Source organism: Schistocerca serialis, chromosome 1 (genome assembly GCF_023864345.2).
Source record: "Schistocerca serialis cubense isolate TAMUIC-IGC-003099 chromosome 1, iqSchSeri2.2, whole genome shotgun sequence".
Classification (NCBI taxonomy): domain Eukaryota; kingdom Metazoa; phylum Arthropoda; class Insecta; order Orthoptera; family Acrididae; genus Schistocerca; species Schistocerca serialis.
The window spans coordinates 960,642,790-960,667,990 of NC_064638.1; the positions used below are offsets into that span (position 1 = coordinate 960,642,790).

Consider the following 25,201-nt stretch of genomic DNA (forward strand, 5'->3'; position numbering starts at 1 on the left):
TAACCAGAATACTGTCCTGTAAAACATGAGTGAATGAAACTATAAAAAATGTTAACTTGCTGGCATACATATTCCCAAATTTGACAATTATTCTAATGGCAAAAGTAGCTGAGTCTAAACAATTTTGAAGATATGCTGTTTGGTTTCCCAGTTTAAGTTTTCTTCTATATACACACCTAACATTTTAAAACTTTCTACCATATTTATTTATTATTACTGGCATACTATATTAACAGGAGGAGAGACATTTTTGATAGTACAAAACTCAATGAGCTGTGTTTTCCAAAAGTATGAAGGTAGCCCATTTGTGAAAAACTGGGCCATAACATTCACTGAAACATCATTTCCTGTTATCTTGGTTGATATTTCATGCCTCACTTCACTAAAGTGTTTCCATTATCTGCAAATAGAACTATTTCTACCTCCCATTTCAAATAAAATGACAGATAATTATTATAAAGCAACAGTAGTGGGCCAGTGATTAAATTCTGTAGCAATCTAAGTGTGAATTCTCCTCATTTTACTGTATTGTCAGTATAAGTAATAATAAATGGTATCACTGACCTTGGAAATTTAGACATATACTACAAAATCCATTGCAATTGATACCTAAGTCACTTCTCAAATACCCATATTTCATTAAAGGTGTGTAAAGTTTCTTATGTTTTCTTACCGAGCTCTTATACAGTGATTTTACTTTCACACACGAGGGAAATTCTTCTGATGTCCTTTTATAACCATGATGTAGTACCTCTTCTTTCTTGACCATATTGCCTAGATTTTAAAGTAATGATCTTTCCTTCTCAGTATTCCTTAAGAGAAGTGTACAATTTAATATTCTTTCATCTATAAGTGTATTCATGCTACAAGTACAGTTGTGGTACATTACAGCTGACACAATTATCACCTCTGTGGTACAATAATTTTTGTTCATTATTGAGAATTGATTTTTGGTGTGGCATCTCCACTAGTGACCTTGAAAAAAAAAAAAAAAAAAAAAAAAACTCAAATAATGGAATATTGAATTCATAAGGCTTTATGTAATAAAATGACTTTAATGTCCAACTGTCTGCAGTGTAATGCATTGCCTCACAATAATTATTCTTCGACATTGAATGTTTATGCTCAAGAAGCTGATTGTTTTATATTTTATAAAAATAAAAGTTTATATGTTCTTATTTGGTTTTCTTTGTCACTTGAGTTATTTTACTGTTTGTTAGGACAAATTCCATAATTTTAAACATCAGCCTACAGGATCTGCCATACACTTAAATGGTACCTTAGATTCATCCCCTAGTCTGCCATAAGAAATATTAGCATTCTTGTGGATTAAAATAGGTAGCAGGTAAACCTGCTGTATACATATACTCTACTGGCCATTAAAATTGCTACACCATGAAGATAACATGCTACAGGTGCAAAATTTAACCGACAAGAAGAAGATGCTGTGATGTGCAAATGATTAGCTTTTCGGAGCATTCACACAAGGTTTGCACCAGTGGCGACACATACAACATGCTGACATGAGGAAAGTTTCCAGCCAATTTCTCATACACAAACAGCAGTTGACCGACATTGCCTGGTGAAACATTGTTGTGATGCCTCGTGTAAGGAGGAGAAATGGGTACCATCACATTTCCGAATTTGATAAAAGTCGGATTGTAGCCTACTGCGATTGCAGTTTATCATATCGTGACATTGCTGCTCACGTTGGTCGAGATCCAATGATTGTTAGCAGAATATTGAATCGGTGGGTTTCAGCAGGGTAATACGGAATGCCGTGCTGGATCCAAATGGCCTCGTATCACTAGCAGTCGAGATGACAGGCATCTTATCCGCATGGCTGTAATGGATCATGCAGCCACGTCTTGATACCTGAGTCAACAGATGGGGATGTTTGCAAGACAACAACCATCTGCATGACCAGTTTGACGACATTTGCAGCAGCATGGACTATCAGCTCGGAGACCATGGCTGTGGTTAACCTTGACACTGGATCACAGACAGGAGAGCCTGTGGTGGTGTACTCAACGATGAACCTGGGTGTATGAATGGTAAAACGTCATTTTTTCAGATGAATTCAGGTTTTGAAACTTCCTGGCAGATTAAAACTGTGTGCCGGACCGGGACTCGAACTCGGGACCTTTGCCTTTTGTGGGTAAGTGCTCTACCAACTAAACTACCCAAGCACAATTCACGCCCCATCCTCACAGCATTGCTTCTGTGAGGATGGGGCGTGAGTCGTGCTTGGGTAGCTCAGTTGGTAGAGCACTTGCCCGCAAAAGGCAAAGGTCCTGAGTTCGAGTCTAGGTCCAGCACACAGTTTTAATCTGCCAGGAAGTTTCATATCAGCGCACACTCCGCTGCAGAGTGAAAATCTCATTCTGAATCCAGGTTTTGTTTACAGCATCATGATGGTCCAATCCATATTTGGCGACATCACGGTGAACGCACATTGGAAGCGTGTATTTTTCAGCGCCATACTGGCGTATCACCCAGCGTGATGGTATGGGGTGCCATTGGTTACATGTCTCGGTCACCTCTTGTTCACATTGAGGGTCCTTTGAACAGTGGATATTACATTTCAGGTGTGTTACGACCCGTGGCTCTGCCCCTCATTCGATCCCTGCAAAACCCTACATTTCAGCAGGATAATGCATGACCACATGTTGCAGATCCAGTACAGGCCTTTCTGGATACAGAAAATGTTTGACTGCTGCCCCGGGCCAGCACATTCTCCAGATCTCTCACCAATTGAAAATGTCTGGTCAATGGTGGCCGAGCAACTGGCTCGTCACAGTACGTATCATGTTGAAGCTGCATGGGCAGCTGTACCTGTACACGCTATCCAAGCTATGTTTGACTCAATGCCCAGGCATATCATGGCCATTATTATGGCCAGAGGTGGTTGTTCTGTGTACTGATTTCTCAGGATATATGCACCCAAATTGCGTGAAACTGTTATCACATGTCAGTTCTAGTAAAATATATTTGTCCAATGAGTACCCGTTTATCATCTGCATTTCTTCTTGATGTAGCAATTTTAATGGCCATTAGTGTATGTCAAAGACATTTTGAGCACTTACAATTATGGATTTATTTTACTTATTTTAAAAATTTACTTATATCTAAATTTTCTTTCATAATTTGGTCTGGGGATAGGGAAATTCTTTATTAGGGACCATTTTTTTTAAAGTACACATCCGTTCAAAAATTTCTTGTAACTGATTTACATACTAGAAACTAAGTAATAGTAAAATGTAGAGAAATGCAGGTGTTAAGAATGGTAAGTCTGAATGTATGTTGCTTCCCATTGCGTTTTCAGACATTTCAAAGTTTAAACTCTCACATTATACAGTTTGCACAATGTGTTTAATACAATGTTTATCCCCTGCAAGTCTCTTTATTTCCATTCTTGAAAGTGTGTCTTGATTTATTTTTGGCTGTACTATTTTCCCAACTCTAAATTGTTGAGTGCTGTCTCTCTGCTCTCAGCATTTGTTGCCTCAGCAATGCAAACAGTCAGTAACAGCGAGCAGCTTATATAGCTTGATGCCTTGTTAGCATTAGGTGGAAATATTCTATCCTAAGACATACTACTAATTGTGAAGGGTTACAGAGTTAGGAGTACACAATGGACAGCATACCACCATAGACTTCTTGTTTATTTTTCTAACTCTGTTAGATTTTGGAATGTTTTCATAACAATCTCTCATCTCCTGTCTGTAAGGTGTAAGTTTGGCCCAAATTCTTGTCACACTTGGCCTTCCTCTTTTGTGCTCGTTACTCACAATAATTGCAGCTTGTCTTATTTTCTCTTTAAGTGAAATTTTGGGTACTGTCATATGTGGCAAAGGTTTTGACAACTCATGAAGCTCATTTTACCCTAAAATTAGTTTGGCAGATGTAGATTCTCAAGAACGGTTGTAGTGATTCGAGAATTTCTGTGTAAATTCTAGAACCACTCAGCCTTCTACCATTTCAAAAACATGATATTCTAGATACAAATGTGGGATGGTAAAATCCTACCTACTGCGCATCACATGTTTGTGTGTGCAGGTTTAAAATCAGTCATGGGAAGAAAGTAGATGCGGAGGTCAAATGGCACCGACAAGTACCTGTCGGGCAGTCCATAGAGGTTTTAGTGTGTGTGTAAGGAAGAAACATTGACAGGATCGAAAAAACAGGAGTTTTCAGTCAAAAATGAGAAAAGATGCTATTGCGTGTTGCCACAGCAACCAAACATAACACGACAAGGGATTTACTCTGAGACACTCAAATATGTCCAAGTATCTAATGGAGCAAAATTTGAATGAAAAATGAAGAAGACGTGAAATTGACAATGACATGAAATTCAAAACTATAAAACAAGAAAGAAAATTTTGATGTATTTGTCTAAAAAGAAATACTCATAGAATGCTTCAACCAAGAGGATCCAGTGTGAGGAGTATACAGCCCTCACTCACATCACAGGGAAGCAGACATGGAAACCAATGTACACCTTATGCTTCTGGCACCAGATGCTGTTCACCAGTGCTGACCTGCCTTCACATCTGCTCACCTATGCTACGAGAATTCTGCGCTGAGTGAGTGTGAAACTAAACTTCATTACTTATATCTAAAAACAAAGATGATGTGACTTACCAAATGAAAGTGCTGGCAGGTCGACAGACACACAAACAAACACAAACATACACACAAAAATAACCATAAACTTCATTACTTTAATACAAAATGGTACAAGATATTGTTGAGTGAACTTTATTTCTGTAGTTATCATATTTAAAGTTAGTTTTAAATGCTTACAAGACCTAAAGCATACAAGAGAATGGAAAACATACAACAGGTTGGAGAAACTCAAGACCTGGCTATGGCTATGAAAGTTTGCAAAGATGTACCTGACTGGGCTAGGTTGAGTTAAATGTTCAGAGTGAGACTCTAAGGAAAGAATTAGGCTTGGTAAATTCTCAATTAAATACCCAGAGTGAGGCTGTAAATGCTCAGAGGGAAGCTTTAAATATTCAAATGACAAATTTAGGTTTTTAAGTTGCAAGGTCAACTCTCAAAGCAAAGAATTTAGTAATCCTCATCAAGGCATGGGTGCTTTGAAGACAGGTTTGATGCTATAAGTACTATAGTAGAGAATTTAAAAGTAGATCTAAAGAATGAGTTGACAAACACTTTGAGTACCCTTATAAATCATATATGTACTGACCATTGAGAACAAATGTCATAATGTAGAATCCAAACTTATTGAAAAGTTAGGCTTTTTTGAAAATGTGTACAATATTAAGTATAATGATGTAAGACATGTGTTGTATGCTTTGCAAAAGAGTGTAGATTAGCACAATGAGTTAATGCCAGTCATTCAATTGCAAATTACAGGTATCAACACACAGGTAGATAATGTAGAAAGGAATTTCAAAGAGAAAATAGCTAACTTGAGGAACAATTTGGGGAAATTATACATCAAAAAGTTACCGAGAGAATAACATCTGGGAATGTATTGCCTATTCTTTCTTCTGAACTTAATGATAGCAGGAAGGGTATGAACGGCCTGTGTAAAGTGATTAAGCTTATGCAGGATAAAAAGAAAAAAGGGTTTCTTCAACTAATTTTGTACTAACTAGTGAAACTGTGACCGATTTACAATGGGGAGCTAATTCAGGGTTATCTAGACAATTCCCTAAATTTAAGCTGGACGGTGATGTACATCTGACCCATTTCTTAAGAAAGTTTAACCAGGCTTTACCAAAAAACTGGGAAGATCAAATTTGTTGTGGGGTACCTCCTAGGGGAAGCCTCTGAACGGGGTATAGTAAATATTGAGAATATTTTTCTTGGGAAGACTTCAAAAGAAATTTAAAGAAAATTACTGGTCTGCCAGTGCACAAGAAAGCTTAATATCAGATCAATGGCACCTGGGCGGTGTCATCTATCCCCCAGGGATGTTAACACTCTGAGTTAACAGGCTGAGTGACGACCATTGGATCCTGAATTGTTTTTGGTGTTTCTTCCAAAATAGTTTTCCTGCACCGAATTCCTTTAAAATCTAAAACTATCCTATAATCTTATTACTTAATAAAAAGAAAAAAGAAAATAACTGAATATGAATATGACCATAACTGGCTTAGGAGAATCACAAAGAAAGGTGATATCTAAATGAAATATACTGAATAAAGTAGTGTATTTGTAGAAAATGTAAAATGATGTGACTAATTGAACAATTGTTATACCAAAGTGTATAACCTTTCTATTTTGTATAGAGTATTTTATACCTTTTATGAAATGTGATATAGATGGGAGGGTTTGTATAAATTTTCAAAGGGATGGGTATGTAGCTAAAAGCTTGATTTACAAGAACAGATAAATCATGACTCACACAAAACACACATCACATCTTTCAAACAACCCTCACAAACAAGTGTGACTGATTATTCTTCATTTACTGATTCCATAGGTTTGTTAGGATTTCCTTCTGTAGGAGACGATTTAACACCAAACCTCCTCTGGCATCTCACCCAAGTACCTGAGGGGTTGGGATCCAGGGGAAGTGGGGTGGAAAGGGTTTCCTGTCTTTGGGGCTATCTTCTTTCTCTTCATTGGTCCTAGCAACCACATCTATCTTTTTCCTTTCTTACTTCTCATCTTGAGGACCTGTCTATCTTTTCCCTCTTTCCATATTCATAAACTTCTATTGCTGAAATCCTTCCTTATTTCCATGGTTATTAATAACCTCCATCTTATCTTTAGATAAGAAGGCCGAAGAATCAGATTACACAAACACACGTTCACATATACACACATATACACTTCTACGCAACCATTAAATTATATAAGACAAAGCTTGTCATGATGTGAGGACTGCCAGGTGTAGGGAAAAGGGTGTGTACATATGGAATTATGCACAAATATATGGGGAGTTATGATGGGTCTACATCAAATATACATAAGGAGAGGTGCCCATACTTAACGAACAAATATAAATTAGTAATGAGTAATGGATAAGTAAGAAAAAGGCATGAACAATGTCAGTGCAGTAAAAACTCTGATGAATTGAAGGATAGGGGGATGTAAGTAGTATATATAGACATAATATCTATTGTAAGTACAGAAGTTGATAATTAGAGGAGGACTCTAGGGAGTAAATGACATATTAAAGAATGACTGCAAGGTTTAAGATAGCTTTATACATTTACCAGATGATGCTTAATTATAGTATACATAGAAATGTATATTAGGGTAATGAACCGTAAGGCCTACTCAGAAAGGATAAGGGGGGCATACCAAGCAATCACTAACTATAAAGGACAGACGTACCTATGTGGAGATAGAATGATCTGTGGCCAAAACAATAGAGATGTTTTGTAAGGGGCGTACCTACCAGAATGTAAAGAGGAAGTCCTCTCATAAGGTCAACCCACAAGCAAGGAGTAGGTGTATCCTAGGAGAATGGGAAAGTATCATGACAAAAGTCACAAATTCTATAGGAATTATTCTGGAAAGTGTAAATTCTATGAACAACTAGTATTATTATGTTTCATGGAAGTAAATGAATGTCAAAACAATACTTTAATTTCGTCCAGAGTTCCTCCAAGCTACAACTAATGAAAATAGCACATACTAGGAAAAAGTAGTACAAAAAGATAAGAATAGAAAATAGATGACTCATGTGTCATAAACAAGTGAAGTTTTTGATTGAAAAGGAAATAAAGGAAAGAAAAAGTGTCCTCACAATTCCTAATTATTAGTAAAGCTGACTAAAACCATGAGTAAATGCTCATGTCTTAATAACAAAGTAAAATAATAAATGAACAGAGAAACAATAAGTGAAAGATTGTTCTAGAGAGGAGAGAAAATTGTTACGGAAATAAGAGATATGTAGTGATTCAAGAATTTATTTGTAAATTCTAGAACCATTCAGCCTTCTACCATCTTGAACACACAATATTCTAGAAATGAGTGTGGGATGGTAAAAGCCAACCTACTGTGCATCACATGTTTGTGTGTCCAGGTTTAAAATCAGTCACAGGAAAAAAGCAGATGCGGTAGACGAACGGCATCGACAAGTACCTGTCGGGCAATCCATAGAGGTTATAGTGTGTGTGTAAGGAAGATCCATGGAGTTTTTATGCCACTCTGTGCTTATTGTGTCATTGGCTATTGTTGTGTGAAACCAGAGCAGTTGAGAAGGTACTCTTGTAGATTCCTGACTCAGCCTTGTTAGACGCAAGATGTATTTTCTGATTCATATTAAGAAACTCATGGTAGTCAAGCCAACTTTCTTTTAACTATAACTCATTTTCTTTCTAATGTTTGATGGTATGAGGTACTTACATAAAGTTACATATGTATATTGAAAGTGTGAACTATATTGTGTATGAAAGTCAAATATATCATTAACTGATGAAAGGGAAAGTTTTTATGTCTACTCATTTTATAAGTAGAAACAGGATTAAAAGTTCCTGTACCTAGCACTATTCAATGGAGAAGAAGTCAAGAGATTTTCCAGTAGCTGACTATCCCATAAAGAAGAGGTGTTGAAAAATTCCAAGTAAGTCACCTCATAAAGAAGTGGAATGTGGTTTGGGGAAATAGGTCAGTATAACCCACACTCACACTCACACTTTAAGTCATCAGAACATTAGAGGGTGTGGTGAATTATTAACTATGTGCTGAAAGTGGGCAATGTACTCTACCCATTTCATTTGCTTGTTTGGCATATAAGTCCTAATAAAGTGACTAAATTCTTTAAATATATGTTTACTGGACTTTCTTCTGTGTGAAATTGGAATACTAAAATTTGTTTTACTGGTGTCCTTTGAGAAAAAATTTCCATTTAGGATTTATAAAATATGATGTGTTGTCAGTTAATGGAGACTTAGGTACACCTGTTGTAGGAAAATAGGCCACAATTATCCTCCTAATAATTATATTAGTTACAATGGTTCTCATAGCATGCATACATTCATACATATTTCATGAAAACATCATATATAGCAATCAGATATTTAACACCTCCTCTTCCTCCAGGAAATGGTCCATCTGTGTCAACTGACCCTAATTCTTGTGTTTTTTTGTTATGATAGGATGTTATTCATTCACATGAAACTGATTTGTGTGACCTTCTGACATACAATATAAATTTTTATTACTATTTGGACATTGCAGTGCAAATTTGGAGAAAGACAATAAGACATAATTAACACATTGCACCTTTTTACTCCGCAATAATGCCACATGTTGGGTGTAAACCTACTAAATTCAGTTACGTACTCTTCATGTATACAGACCCAGCAGCAGTTTGATTCTGGTGCTTGCTGGTGAAATAGCAAGCCTTTGTGTATTGTGAGATACTTACATATATTCCCATCTTACTTGTTATTTAGTTTCTCTTTTAACTTCCTCCAACAAGGATCCTTTTCTTTTAAATTTCCCAGTTTGTGACACAGTAGGGTCTACAATTTTTGTCTTGTATTAATAATATTCTACAATCTGAGGTCTGTTCATTTAGTTCTTTAAATTTATTTAGTCTTGTTGGAGTCTAGAAATTATGTCAGCTGAAGCGTTTCACTCCCATTTTATATACATTTCTTCAAAACTGAATTCTGTAAGAATAAGTACCATAAGCAAGTTTCATGTGTAACAATTTGCAAGTCATCAAAAAAGACAAAGCTTTGTTGTGAGAATAAACTTTTGGTGCTTTTCCCACAAATAGTATGCAATCTTCTAAAAGCCCCATACTACGAATACACTTCATGTTCGGTAAGGTTCTCCACACTTGATAAGTGTTAGGCTGAGAAAACTGATTAAACAGCTTGTATTCTCTCCATCAGTTTCTCTAACTTGAAACTGACAAGGCCCAAGACTCTGAAATGATACGTCTGCGCCTAAGCAAAACTCTTGTGTCATATTGGGATGGTGTAAAATATTTGCATTTACTAAAGTTCCTTTATGACCTGGAAGTCTCTTTGCAATCCTTCAGTGCATGTATTATTTTATCTTAACAGTTTAAGGGTCGGTTCACTATTTAACAATTGTTTAGGTATGAACTTTCTAAAGAATGAAGTTAGTCTGTAAACACTGTTAATTGTTTTCTGTTCTGTAATGTAGAAAAATTTCTGGGATCAAGAAAAATAACTGTGGGGGAGATAATGTAACTGAAATATATTATTTTTTGTCTTCCATGTGTGGAGTTTTCTAAATTAAATATAATATTAAAGTCAAGAAATTTTCAGTACCTCACCTAACAAACCTAAATGTTTCCTACACGAACTCGTGGTCAATATGACATTGACATATATGGTGACTCTCTTGTGCAGTCCTGATCCCAAAACAGGGTCCAGTGCTGCTGTAAGGACACTCACACTAACATTGAGTCAGAAAGTTGATAAACAAAAATTATAACTGTGGCCAGGACATAAACATGCAGTATATTTCCTACTATCTAGGTGAAGTAATGCCTGCCAGTACGAAAAGCACAGATCCAGTGAAGTTAAATACTTAACACTATTAAATTTCAAGTTTTATTCATCCTTACATGAATAACAATTTTGTTAATAGATCAAGCAACAAGTAGTAATAAAATACTATCATTTTCATTAATGATGGCCAACAACAGACTGCAATATGGAAAGTTCAAAGGTTCTGCTACTCACCAACTTAACATTCCTTCTATTTCTTTATTTGCTACCTCTTTCTTTACCCAATGGATTGGGTAAGAATTATGACAGATAGTTTGATGTGGATATACATCCACTTTCTAAATGTAATCTTTTATAATACTTGGTTATTTACAAAACATCTGTGTCATGGCGTATGAATAATTTACATAACTGCTTTCTTTGTGCCTCAGCTAAATAACCTCACCCCCCAACCTTTTCTTTGATAACATTATGTGATATCAAGTTACCCAACACCTCATAACTGCATTGCTCATTCATTAATAGTATTTCGGGATAGGTACAGTTAAAAGTTGCTTTAAAGCTATTTTGTGTATAGTTTTCCTTCATCATAACCAAATTAACTGATAAAATCTGTCAACCTGCAAGCAGCAGTTACCAGTATCTACATTGATATCTTAAGTTTGTCTTATACTGTGTACAAAACTCCATTCCTAGAATACAATTTACTATTAACCTGCCAAACATAAGAAAATATATTTGATCATAGTATTATCTAAGATAACAGAAATGAATGCTTGCTAGTTGTCACCTGATGTCTTGTTTCCTATGGCTGTTAATACTGTGGAGTTCTGTCAAGGAAAAGTGGTCCTTTGCTATCATGTCAGACAAACTTTTGGAGAAAACATTTGCAGAAACAACTGCATCCAGCATTTCCTATGTTTGCCTATATTTGCCTATATTGCTTGTACCATTTCCTCTTTGTCCTTCATTGTCTCATCAGAAAGTAACTACTCTCCAAAGTTGTTTTCCTCATCATACCTCAAAAGATGAGTAGTTGCCAAATACACTCCCATTAATCCTGAATCTCATGGGCTAGCATTATTTTATGGTGGCGTTGGAATACTCTCATTACTATTAACCATCTCAAATATTTGAACTGGATTCTCTTAAGTATGCCAGTTATTGGTTTGATTACTATGAAAGGCTGGTTCCCCTTGTCTAATGTTATTACTTTAGACAGGTTTCATGTGATATTTTGTTTTTCTGTGATAACCATTGCTATTTTTTAGATTCCTGTTAGATGGTTCACCATACCAGTTTTGTCTATTATGATTAATTTGCATTTTGGGATAACCAAGCTTGATATGTTCTGTTCGCTTTTCTGTGTGTTTCCATTGGCTTTAAAATAATTGCTATTGGGTTTATTATCTAATGTTACTGGTTGCTGCTACTCCTGTTGGTAATTAATATTATTGACTTGACCTGCCATAGTAATACTATGAAAATCACAGGGTGAATCCATGTTTCTTGTTTGCATACATCCCTCCTCAGAAATGAGGTCAATGGCATCAACTACAGACCAAAGAATTCTCTAAATCAATTTCTTGTATTGCAACTAACTTCTCCTTAATGTGTGATATAGCCTAATCTTTAAAATCTTAAAATTTATCTACATGTGACATAGGTTTACTCCACTAAGGAATCTTCTTCAGATGTTTTTCGAAATATTTTCTTAGTTCACTTGTATATTATTAAATGGTTCTAGGTCAAAAACGTCTTGTTTGAGTTATTCCTGTACTCCTGGTGACAAAAATGTAGGAAAAAAAGCCTGTTCAAATTGTTCAGAGTTTCACAACACTCTCTTATGTTCGCAGCTCATAGCAAGGTGCCCCCTGTGTGTTTCCTACCACACAATGAATCTTTTCCTGTTCATTCCAGCTATGTGGTAGAATATCTTGAACATATTTAATGAATACTATGGGGCACACCTTTTTTTAGGTAGAATATACCTGGAACTGTTTATGTTTTAAAAGACTTTCATCTGCCAACATCATCAACTTGCAAGATGTATGAACATGTGTATGCGGTATAGTTACTGGAGTCACACATGAATAGTTTCCTCACTGTACATAAGGTACTGATAACTGCTAACATGCCTTCTACTCCCTTCTTTTACACAGTGTGTAATATTAAGTAAAGAACTATTGATTTGCTTATTTACTGTTTTACCATTTGTCTTCTTGTTATTAACAACAAAGGGCTAACTTGAACTCAAGCTTGTACACCTGTTCGAGAGAAGGAAAAGAGAGAGAAGGAAACATAATAGGTGAACTTGGATTGGGGATAAGAAATGAAAGAGGAAGCCATCTGGTAGAATTTTGCATAGAGCATAATTTAATCATGGCTAATACTTGGTTCAAGAATCATAAAAGAAGGTTGTATACATGGAAGAATCCTGGAGATACTAGAAGGTATCAGATAGATTATATAATGGTAAGATAGAGATTTAGGAACCAGGTTTTAAATTGTAAGACATTTCCAGGGGCAGATGTGGACTCTGACCCAAATCTATTGGTTATGAACTGTAGATTAAAACTGAAGAAACTGCAAAAAGGTGAGAATTTAAGGAGATGGGACCTGGATAAACTGAAAGAGCCAGAGGTTGTGCAGAGTTTCAGGGAGAAGCATAAGGGAACAATTGACAGAAATGGGGGAAAGAAATACAGTAGAAGAAGAATGGGTAGCTCTGAGGGATGAAGTGGTGAAGGCAGCAGACAATCAAGTAGGTAAAAAGGTGGGGGCTTGTAGAAATCCTTGGGTAACAGAAGATATATTGAATTTAATTGATGAAAGGAGGAAATATAAAAATGCAGTAAATGAAGCACGCAAAAAGGAATACAAACGTCTCAAAAATGAGATCAACAGGAAGTGCAAAATGGCTAAGCAGGGATGGCTAGCGGACAAATGTAAGGATGTAGAGGCTTACCTCACTAGGGGTAAGATAGATTGATGAAAGGAGGAAATATAAAAATGCAGTAAATGAAGCACGCAAAAAGGAATACAAACGTCTCAAAAATGACATCGACAGGAAGTGCAAAATGGCTAAGCAGGGATGGCTAGAGGACAAATGTAAGGATGTAGAGGCTTACCTCACTAGGGGTAAGATAGATACTGCCTACAGGAAAATTAAAGAGACCTTTAGAGAAAGGAGAACTACTTGTATGAATATCAAGAGCTCAGATGGAAACCCAGTTCTTAGCAAAGAAGGGAAAGCAGAAAGGTGGAAGGAGTATGTAGAAGGTCTATACAAGGGGGACATACTTGAGGACAATATTCTGGAAATGGAAGAGAATGTAGATGAAGACAAAATGGGAGTTACAATACTGCATGAAGAGTTTGACAGAGCAGTGAAAGACCTGAGTCGAAACAAGGCGCGGGAGTAGACAACATTCCATTAGAACTACTGATAGCCTTGGGAGAGCCAGTCCTAACATAGCTCTACCATCTGGTGAGCAAGATGTATGAGACAGGCGAAATACCCTCAGACTTCAACAAGAATATAATAATTCCAATCCCAAAGAAAGCAGGTGTTGACAGATGTGAAAATTACCGAACTATCAGTTTAATAAGTCACAGCTGCAAAATACTAACACAAATTCTTTACAGACAAATGGAAAAACTGGTAGAAGCTGACCTCAGGGAAGATAAGTTTGGATTCCATAGAAATATTGGAACACGTGAGGCAATACTGACCTTACGACTTATCTTAGAAGAAAGATAAAGGAAAGGCAAACCTACATTTTTAGATTTGTAGACTTAGAGAAAGTTGTTGACAATGTTGACTGGAATATTCTCTTTCAAATTCTAAAGGTGGCAATGTTAAAATAGAGGGAGCGAATGGCTATTTACAATTTGTACAGAAACCAGATGGCAGTTTTAAGAGTTGAGTGGCATGAAAGGGAAGCAGTGGTTGGGAAGGGAGTGAGACAGGGTTGTAGCCTGTCCCCGATGTTATTCAATCTGTATATTGAGCAAGCAGTGAAGGAAACAAAAGAAAAATTTGGAGTAGGTATTAAAATCCAAGGAGAAGAAATAAAAACTTTGAGGTTCGCTGATGACATTGTAATTCTATCAGAGACAGCAAAGTACTTGGAAGAGCAGTTGAACGGAATGGACAGTGTCTTGAAAGGAGGATATAAGATGAACTTCAACAAAAGCAAAACGAGGATAATGGAATGTAGTCTAATTAAGTCGGGTGATGCTGAGGGAATTAGATTAGGAAATGAGACACTTAAAGTAGTAAAGGAGTTTTGTTGAAGATGGTTGAAGTAGAGAGGATATAAAATGTAGACTGGCAATGGCAAGGAAAGCGTTTCTGAAGAAGAGAAATTTGTTAACATCGAGTATAGATTTAAGTGTCAGGAAGTCGTTTCTGAAAGTATTTGTATGGAGTGTAGCCATGTATGGAAGTGAAAAATGGATGATAAATAGTTTGGACAAGAAGAGAATGGAAGCTTTCAAAATGTAGTGCTACAGAAGAATGCTGGAGATTAGATCACTTAAGTAATGAGGTGGTATTGAATAGAATTGGGGAGAAGAGGAGTTTGTGGCACTTGACAAGAAGAAGGGACCGGTTGGTAGGACATACTCTGAGTCATTAAGGGATCACAAATTTAGCATTGGAGGGCAGCGTGTAGGGTAAAAATCATAGAGGGAGACCAAGAGATGAATACACTAAGCAGATTGAGAAGGATGTAGGTTGCAATAAGTACTGGGAGATGAAGAAGCTTGCACAGGATAGAGTAGCATGGAGAGCTGAATCAAACCAGTCTCAGGACTGAAGACCACATCAATAACAGCATAAGGTACTGATAACTGCCCATATGCCTTCTACTCCCTTCATTTACACTGTGTGCAATATTAAGTAAAGAACTGTTGTTTTGCTTATTTACTGTTTTACTATTTGTCTTCTTGTTGTTAACAACAAAGGGTTAACTTGAACTCAAGCTTGTACACCTGTTTCATTACATATTTTTTGAATAGCATTCTTCTAATCAGTGTTGAGTTTGTTAACAATCATGCCCTCTCTTTCAGTTAGTATTTTCCATAGAAAATACCTGAAACTGTTTATGTTCAAATAGACTTTCATCTGCCAACATCATCAACTGGCAAGATGTATTATCATGTGTATGTGATATAGTTACTTGAGTCACATATGAATAGTTTCCTCACTGTAAGTAAGGTACTGATAACTGCCCATATACCTTTTAATCCCTTCACTTACATTGTGTGTAATATTAGTTGAATATCTGTTGTTTTGTTTATTTACTCTTTTACCATTCGTCTTCTTGTTACTAACAACAAACAGTTCACTTGAACCCAAGCTTGTATACTTCTTTCATTACATATTCGTTGAGCAGCATTCTTCAAATTAGTATTGCTTTTGTTAACAATCTTCTCTTTCAGTTAGTATCCTTTCCATTCCTGCAAGGTGAGTATGGTGTTGCTCTACTGCCTGTTCTGCAAGTGTAGTGTCACGGTCAAATAACCCACCATTAGCAAGACTGTTTAATTTTTGTATTTCATTACTGATGTATTTCTGTTCTAATTTAAGAAAACCCATGTCCTCCAATATCTTTTGTATCTGAACCACTCAATCACCATATATGTTGTGTAAATCTGACATGCTAGCTTTCATCACTTGATACCACCTTTGCTAAGATTCAATTTTCTGTCTGTAAACTTGTTTGTTTCCAGGTAAGCTCATCTAACTGTTAAGTAATGTTCTTCTGTTTGGCTTAAAGTTTGGAAAATTTTTCCTGAAACTTGTGTTTAAATTTTTGCTCAAAACTCAAAAATTCTGTTTTGAAACTCAAATATTTCTGATCAAAATTATTTGACATTCTTTCCAACTGCTTAGACAAAATTTGTTAAAACTGCTTAGACGTCTGCTCTAGGCATTTTAGGACAAGGCTGTCACCTTCAGATGCTGATAAGACTGGTTTCCTACTATTTTTTTATTGTTCTTTTTCAATGGATACTTTCTGTTCTACTATTTGCGTGCTAGGAAAGATATGTGATTCACGCAAATCATTATGATAGAAACTATTGCTCTTGTGGGCGCAGTTCCATACAGCCACTTATCACAAGTTATCACTGTTATCATCTGTTTCGACAAACCATTCTTCGTTAATTGTATTGAGTTTGAGATCCAGTTACCACCTGTCCTTCTTTCTATGGTTTTCTGTCTCACTGCAATTGCCAGTGATGACTCTTTATCAGTTACCAGTACATTCATTTCATGGGACTGCATTATTTCACCCAGTTTTTCAGTAATATTGTTCACTTCCATAACAAAATTCTGTCAGTAATGTCTATATTTAGTGAAAGATATCACTTATTACTATAGGTATGAGTAAGCTACAGGAAGGACGGTTTTCCTCTACCTATTGAATGCAAAAACAATACAGACACTGTTTCATCAGCCACTACAGGTTTTATGCTATTGTAATAAGTGAAATTACCTGTATGAAAGAAAGAAATTACTGAGAATAGACTACCAAAAGTGTAATACAAAGTGGAAGGAAATGTGCCTAGTATGATTAACGTGACATTATTAACTGAAATTTTACTCAGATTTTTCAAAAATGTGTACATTTGTAAATGTTATTGCCTATAAATGGTTTATTATATTCTTTAATAATTTATACTTTTCCAGGATACCAGTTCTTTTTATGACATGTATATAAAATTCTTTTTAATGAAATGGAAATTATTGGCTTATTCTCGAAAATTATATTCACACAGTGCTAATACTTCAATCCTTAAAACTCTGTCATGATTTTATAAACTCAGGTCCTGTCATGCAAAGGCACAAGTATACTATATTATCAATATAGGTAATGATACAGTGATGTGACTGACCTTGGAAAGTCAGATTTATGTTACAAAAATCATTACTGTTGTTCCTTGAGTCAATTTTGGAATCTGCGTATTTCATGAAACGTGTAATTTTTCTTATATTTTCTTAGCAAGCTCTTGCTTAGTGATTTTTCCTTTTGTACATGAGGCGAATACTTCTGACATCCTTTTATGACCACATTGTTTTACCTTTTCTTTCTTGGCTGTGTCACCGGCCTTTTCGAAGTACTGAACTTCACTCCTCAGCATCGTTCATGGGAAGGGCCAAACTTGATTTTCATCCATTTGAAATTGTATTCTTGTTATAAGTACAGCTGTGATACATTGCAGCTGACACGTTTGTCACCTCTGTGATACAGTAACTTTTGTTTATTATTCAGAAATGACTTCTGGTGTATCAGCTTCACTAGTGATCACAGAAAAAGCTCAAATAATGCAACATACAGTTCATAAGACTTCATGTAATAACATGTCAAGATGACTTGGACAGGATTTGTGATTGGTGTAAAGAATGGCAGCTAACTCTAAATATAGATAAATGTATATTAATGCAGATGAATAGGAAAAAGAATCCCATAATGTTTGAATACTCCATTAGTAGTGTAGCACTTGACACAGTCATGTTGATTAAATATTTGAGTGTAACATTGCAAGGCGATATGAAGTGGGATAAGCATGTAATGGCAGTTGTGGGGAAGGCGGATAGTCATTTTCAGTTCATTGGTAGAATTTTGGGAAGATGTGGTTCATCTGTAAAGGAGACCGCTTATAAAACACTAATACGACCTATTCTTGAGTACTGCTTGAGCATTTGGGACTCCGATCAGGTCGGATTGAGGGAGGACATAGAAGCAATTCAGAGGCAGGGTGCTAGATTTGTTACTGGTAGGTTTGATCATTATGCGAGTGTTACGGAAATGGTTCAGGAACTCGGGTGGGAGTCTCTGGAGGAAGGGAGGTGTTCTTTTCGTGAATTGCTACTGAGGGAATTTAGAGAACCAGCATTTGAGGCTGCCTGCAGTACAATTTTACTGCTACCAACTTATATTTCGTGGAAAGACCACAAAGATAAGATAAGAGAGATTAGGGCTCGTACAGAGGCATATAGGCAGTCATTTTTCCCTCGTTCTGTTTGGGAGTGGAACAGGGAGAGAAGATGCTAGTTGTGGTACGTGGTACCGTCCGCCACGCACTGTATAGTGGATTGTGGAGTATGTATGTAGATGTAGATTTCTCCAATGTTCAGACATCTACAATGTAATTTATTGTCTCACAATAATTATTCTTTGACATGGAATTTTTATGCTCAAAGCACAGAAAACATAATGTTTTATAAAAGTAAATGTTGAAATATCCTTATTTGGTTTTCTTTCTCATTTGGAACCTCTTAGCATTCATTAGGACAAATTACATTATTTTGAACTTCTACCTACAGCACACATTGTACACTTACTATGTACCTACATGTTTAGTTTGATGTTGATACTACATCAGAATATTTTATGATCTGTAGATGGTAGCAGCCAAAACCAGTCATAGTGAAATGTAAAATTTATGTGATCAAAACGGACCTGTAAAATAAAGTACCAAAAATATGATCATTTTCAGACTTTATGTCTTCAATATGATAACTTAAATGATACATTATACCATGCAGAAGGTGTGGCATCCATCACTGTACCACTCAAATATATACAATAACTTTCTGCTTTCTGTTTCTTAAATAGGAACTAAACTAGACATGTACTAAACTCAAATTGTTTAAAAACTTAAATTCTATGACTGACAAAATCAAATGGCTTCAATTAGTTACAGAAGAGACCAGTTGGTGCTACTTCATAATTCAAAGATTCCAATATGTGCAAATATTCCATTATGACATAGATGTGTAACAAGCTTGGAGTCAGAAATTTTAGAAAATGATCTAACAAATGACACTGTTAGTAGTTATTTGCATTTGTTAATTTATACTTCTTATAGAGAAGCTTGACAATGGCATGTTGCAGTCTGACTGGGGAACACACTGAATTAATGATTCATTACATTAGTTAATAAGAACTGATACATCTGATGTGATGTAGTGATATTTGGCATGTTTGTTGCCAAAGACCACATGGCGTGTAGGCAGATTGGAGGTGTGTGTGCTTGAAAACATGTCCTTTTCAGTGTTCTGTGGTGGAGCCATGGCCTGTTGCCTGTGGGTGAGAATGACACTCACTAGAAGGGGCCAGTGGCAGAGCAAGACAGGTCTGTGTTGAGAGTGCAGCCAGGAGAGAGTTCACAGAGAGAGGACGAAAAGCAAGCCCAAGTGCCTGCTCACCCACAAGTGTGCTATATATGATATTGCATACAGTAGTTAGTAGTGGCTCATGGAACTTATCAATAAAAGTGCTGGAAGGAACTGGATTCCCAGTTCACCCAATTCTGGTTGATCCAGGCACTGTTCTTGTTTAGCACTCCTGGCTGTGCCAAGCAATAGCAGGAAATAAACCAATTTTCCCTTTTTAAATAATTGTTCACTGACTGTGTTTTGTACTCCCTGTTATCTTTGATATACATAATCTCATATAGTTTTTCTGATCTTTTAGAACTCAAACTGGTTACTTAAGTAATGTTTTGTTGGTTGTTAAATTCATAGCACATTGTACTGCTGTGGCGTACCAAAGGCAGTTGTGACCATTCAAATACCAGATGCCCTTCCCACTCTTTTGGATGACTGCAACTGGCCCAAAAATTCTGAAACTGTACTTGTAGTAGTTACAAACTGCTTAGAGATTTGGTTATGTAAAATCCACCAAGTACTCTCTTGATAGGGTGAAACTGATGAAAATTTCTATTTTCACTGTGGCAGTTTTATTATGAGTAATAGTATATGGACTAGTTAATGATTTGCAAATCATGTGAGGGCAAATAACAGCAAATGCCTGGTTATTCCTTTTATATTGAAACTTGTTTTACAGCTGAAGGGGCTAGTGTTGGACATCTATTGCTGATTTTTGGTATTAATTATTTTTAATAACTTATTATTAATAGAAGTCAAGGTTGCTTCATTTGTTCTATATTGAAATTTGTTTAACATTTGGTGGGACCAGTTTGCAGCCACTGTTTCCTGCTTTTTCTGCATTAATTGTTTTTAATAACTAATAATTCAAAGGGATAGTGTTCACTTATTCTCTCCATATTGAAATTTGTTTAACATCTGCAGGTGCTAGATGCCAACACCTATTTGCTGATTTTCGTGATAAGTGTCTTTAGTTACTAATGATTAAAGGAGGCCAGTGCTAGTTTATCTTTTCTACAATGAATTTTGTTCATTAATTGTTACTTATCACTAGTCATTTAAAGGGGCTAGTGTTTACTTTTCTTTCTATTTGTTCAATATTTGAAGGTGCTAGTGCCTCATATCTGTTTGCTGATTTTTCTGCATTAATTATTTGTAATCACTAGTCATTGAAAGGGGCTACTGTCCAGACATTCTTTCTATATTTAAATTAACATTTGAAGGGTCTAATTCCTGATGTTTATTAGTTAATTCTGTACTGATTGTTTTAGTCACTAATCATTGAAAGGATTACTGCCTCTTTATCTTTTTCATAGTGAAAATTGTTTAATATTTGAAGGGACTAGTGTACAACATTATATTTAAATTTTCATACCATCATCTGAGACTAGTGTCCATTTGCCTTGCTATATCCAAACCATTTTGACATTTTGAGGAGCTAGAGGAAAGGCTTATGGTCATAACTTGGCTTATATCATGTTACTGTTATCATGTGTTTCAATTAAATAAATGAACTGAAAGAGCCTTAGAACATTAATCGGCAGCCCTTTAAAGATTTTAAGTGGCAAGAGTTGTTAACTAATTGTTGAAGTTGTATACTGCTCAAGACACATTTATACTGTTGTTGTTTAATAAAAGTGTTTAAATATTAAAAATTAGTTCATTGCCCAATTGCTTCCACATCATGATCCCTGTATCCTAGCTAGCATGCTCTAAAAAGGTGCAAGAATGTGTGTGAAAAGCATTATGTATTATTGGGTCACAATTTTTGAAATTTTACTGGAACATTGTACACACCATGTGCGGTTTTAATTTTAGAGTCATAATGATCTTAGTTATTTGAAATGGGGATGTAAGATTAGTTCTTTTTTCACCAATTGTTCTTTCTGTTGCTTATTTGGTGTATTGTTTTGCTCTCTGTTTCATGCTGTTTGCACCAATATTCTTACTTATTTTAAAAAGGTAATTATTAATAATATCAGCTACCTTTGAACTGCTTTTTAGACTGTTTCCATTCTCTTTAGCAGAAAGATCATCAAAAATCTATGGCTTTTGTCCCTGTCTCTCTTCTAACAGTATTTGATTTTGATTTTATTTTATTGCCTGATACGTCACTTTGAGAGAAGATGTGTGTACTTCAGGATTTTTAACAACTTTTCTTAATATACTGCAGTACAGTTTATAATATGAATATATTTCTCCTTCATTACTTCTTCAGGCTATTTTTCACACAGGGACTCCAAAACAAGAGCTACACATTATTATAGCATGTCAATTAACTATTATTGAGTATTGCACTACACCTCAGTGTACCAAAGATACATTGCTAAGTTTTTCAGCATAGTCATCAAATCTCCATAAACAATGTTAATAATGTTCTACCAATCATTCTGTTCCTCAGAGAGAGAAATCTACTACTTGGTCATACTCATTATTGGAAAACCTCTCCCCCACCCTGGATACCTTTTCGGCTTGTCATAAAAGTCTGGACTAAATGATGTATCAACATCACCCAATTTTATGGAGCCTCGAACAAATTGTTGGCTACAACTGGACACAACACCCTATTTGGTCCATAAACTGAAAGAGTGTCAAGGCGAGTCAGTAAGCAATTTAGATGATTTGCCAATTAGAATCATACTTAACTTCATCTGCATCAGAAATTCGTAAGGTTTCTTTAAAATTTCCAGTAGTGCTGTCATTAATCACCATCAGTGCTACCTCTGAGTGCCTCCAAACTGAATGTGGAACTAAGTTAAGGGCAGGGATGTTAAGGACAGGGATGCATTTCTTTAACTTCTGTTTCTTGTATGAAGACTTTACCTGTGTACTACTATTTGGAGCAAACCAGTCAGGAAGTTTATGACTGAAATTATTAGTAGCTTACACCACATATGAATCACATTTTCTGTCAGATTCCTTCAAGAGATTTACATTTAAGTCACCGCAACTAAACAATCCCTTCTTCGTGCCTGCAAAGCAACACAATAAACCATCACAGTTTCTCATGAAAATCTCTCAGTTATCCAGTAGGGACATGTATAATGTAACAATCACAAGTATTAACACACAAGTAGATCCCTTTAAATCCTGATCTATAAATTTTTTTATTGTTTCTGTATTTTTGTATTTACATTCCTGTTTTTTATATGAATGTGCTGTCTCTTCCTGTGAACTGATCTACTTGAATATGAAGCTTATGTATAACCACTGTACATGTCACAACTTCTATGTGTCTCCCATATGCACAGTATATGGCACTGGTGCTGACTACACAGTTCTCTAGCAGTTCTTCTATGTTAATATATGTAAGCGTTAATTGTGGCCCTGAAAAGGGCTCAGTTATGTATATACTTAGGAGTGACACTTGACATATCTCTTACTTTCAAAAAGCACTGCATGAAATGCAAGTTGAAAGTTTCCACCAGGAACAATCTCCTATGGAAATTGGCCAGATTACAGTGGGGTAGTCAACCTGAAACAATCCGAACATCTGGAATGGTACTACGCTATTCTGCGGCAGAATATGCCTGTCCTGTTCAGTAGATTTCAACTCATGCCAAACAGGTTGATGTAGCCCTTAATGAAACATGCAGAATTATAACAGGTTGCTTGAAATCCATTCCATTGAAATGGCTTTACCACCTCGCAGAAATAGCACCACCACCTGTTAGAAGAGAGATAGCTGTGAGCAAGGAAAGAAAGGCATTGGAACAGGAAATTACCCATCCTCTGTATGAGCATGAGCCACATCTGCAATGACTGAAGTCAACGACACCAAAGGAACTTAGAACCACTGCTGAAAATGTTAGGTTACAACTGTGTAGTGTTATGACCTACCTTCCCACTGGTTGGAAAAGAGTTGTTGAAGTTTTACCTCCAGGCCTTGACAGGGAATGGACAAGTTGGACACCCTCAATAGACTGAGATCTGGAGTTGGAAGATCAAAAGTTAACATGGCAAGATGGGGACACACTGATGCAAACAATATTCAGAGTGACTGTGTAGAACAACAGACAGTTCGGCACATGCTTCGGTGTCAATTGTGCCCAGTCTCCTGTACAGAAGATGATCTTCAACAATCAACAGAGAATACACTGGAAGTGGCCAAGTTTTGATCAAAAGTAATTTAATCGTAGCTGTGTAAAATGTATGTACCTGTACCGATACATTTCTGACATGAGAAAAATAATAATGTATAACCACTAACATTAATATTTTCTATTGCTGTGGTTATGTAATGCTATGATGCTCTGATAGGCAACTAACACTTTTTTTTTCAAATGATTTATACCTCCTAAAAAAATGAATAACTCATATAGTTTATTTGTTTTATTCCTTTATTCCCCCCTCCCCTCTCCACTAATATTCTGATGAATGAAGTGGCCTTCAGCTTTCCATTTCTCTCTCAGTTTCATTTCCTGTAATATAGTGTGTTGGAATTTGACTAAAGCCAGTGTTTCACCTAATCCCAATAACCAATGGCATTTACCTCTGTGTGCTGGTGCACCCTCTCTTGTTTTTTGCCAACAGATATAATTACTTGTCCTTACCTTGTCTATTGAGTTGTGAGCCATGAGGATTTGCATGTCTGAAGGAGCCTCCTCAGCTCCATGTTTACTCACTCACTGGCAGAGTGGTGCCATGGAAACTCCACAAATCCCACATTTCTGTGCTGCTATTTTGTCCAGGTCATCTCAAATACTATACAGACATATAGAAGTGGTGCATAAACCAGAATAATCAAAAAGTAGATAAATATTTTTCTTTTAAACAAACATATTTTTTAAAGTTCAGTTACATAAAATTAACTTATTAACAATATCAGGGAGTAGAATTAAGTTCCTTTCATTCAGCAAAAGGATAACAGAGAGTCAACAGAAACATTTCTGCCTCCTCCTGTAGAGCTCATAGAATACTTAAGGCAGTCCTACATATCATTATGTAATAGACTAATATCCTTATTTATTTCATTTGGCCAGATGTGGACTTATTAGTGGAACATACTTCATTTAGGATTTAATGAGTAAAATGTCAGTAAATGTGATGTTATAAAACAGTATGTATCTCAGTGCAAAGTGATGATCACTACCTATTCTTTGAGACCAATATTCAAATTTTATTCATAAGATTTATAAACTGAGATGGGAGTGAAAGTGAAAAAGGGTCACTGACACTTTAATCTCTTACTAGAAAACATCTGAACCTTTATTACAGTTTTGTTTACTGCAGTTTCTTGTGTTTTTCAGTCTGATACAGTGAAAAGCTTGAGTGCTGCAGTGGTGCCTTATGGAGAAAACACGAATGGAGTGAAAATATCTGGAGATCTTTCTGCATACTTGGACACAGTTTCTGACAGCATTAAACTACAGGTATTTTACTTTGAAAATTTTAAAAGTAAGTGTACATATTCATAATCATAGTTTAGTTGTCATAAATGTTTCACAAAAAAAGAAAAAATAAGAAATAAATTCACTCAGAAGTTCCACTAAACTTCAGGAAGTGGGCGCTATAAATTATACTGTATATCCTGAATAAGTGATTGAAAATCTAAGAGCATGTTCTTTAAATCTAAAATAAAAAGTTCATAGAA

The 25,201-nt window shown here is 35.9% G+C and overlaps 1 long non-coding RNA gene across 2 annotated transcripts in view; it reads right to left on the reverse strand.

The window, feature by feature from the left end:
- Positions 1-24,383, reverse strand: part of LOC126458621 (uncharacterized) — an 82,593-nt gene extending 58,210 nt beyond the window's left edge. For both annotated transcript variants that reach the window (XR_007585668.1, XR_007585669.1), the window contains exons 1-2: positions 24,162-24,383; positions 18,792-18,898 (exon numbers count right to left, since the gene is read on the reverse strand). This is a non-coding gene — a long non-coding RNA (uncharacterized LOC126458621). The remainder of the gene's footprint in view (positions 1-18,791; positions 18,899-24,161) is intronic.
- Positions 24,384-25,201: the final 818 nt, after the last annotated feature.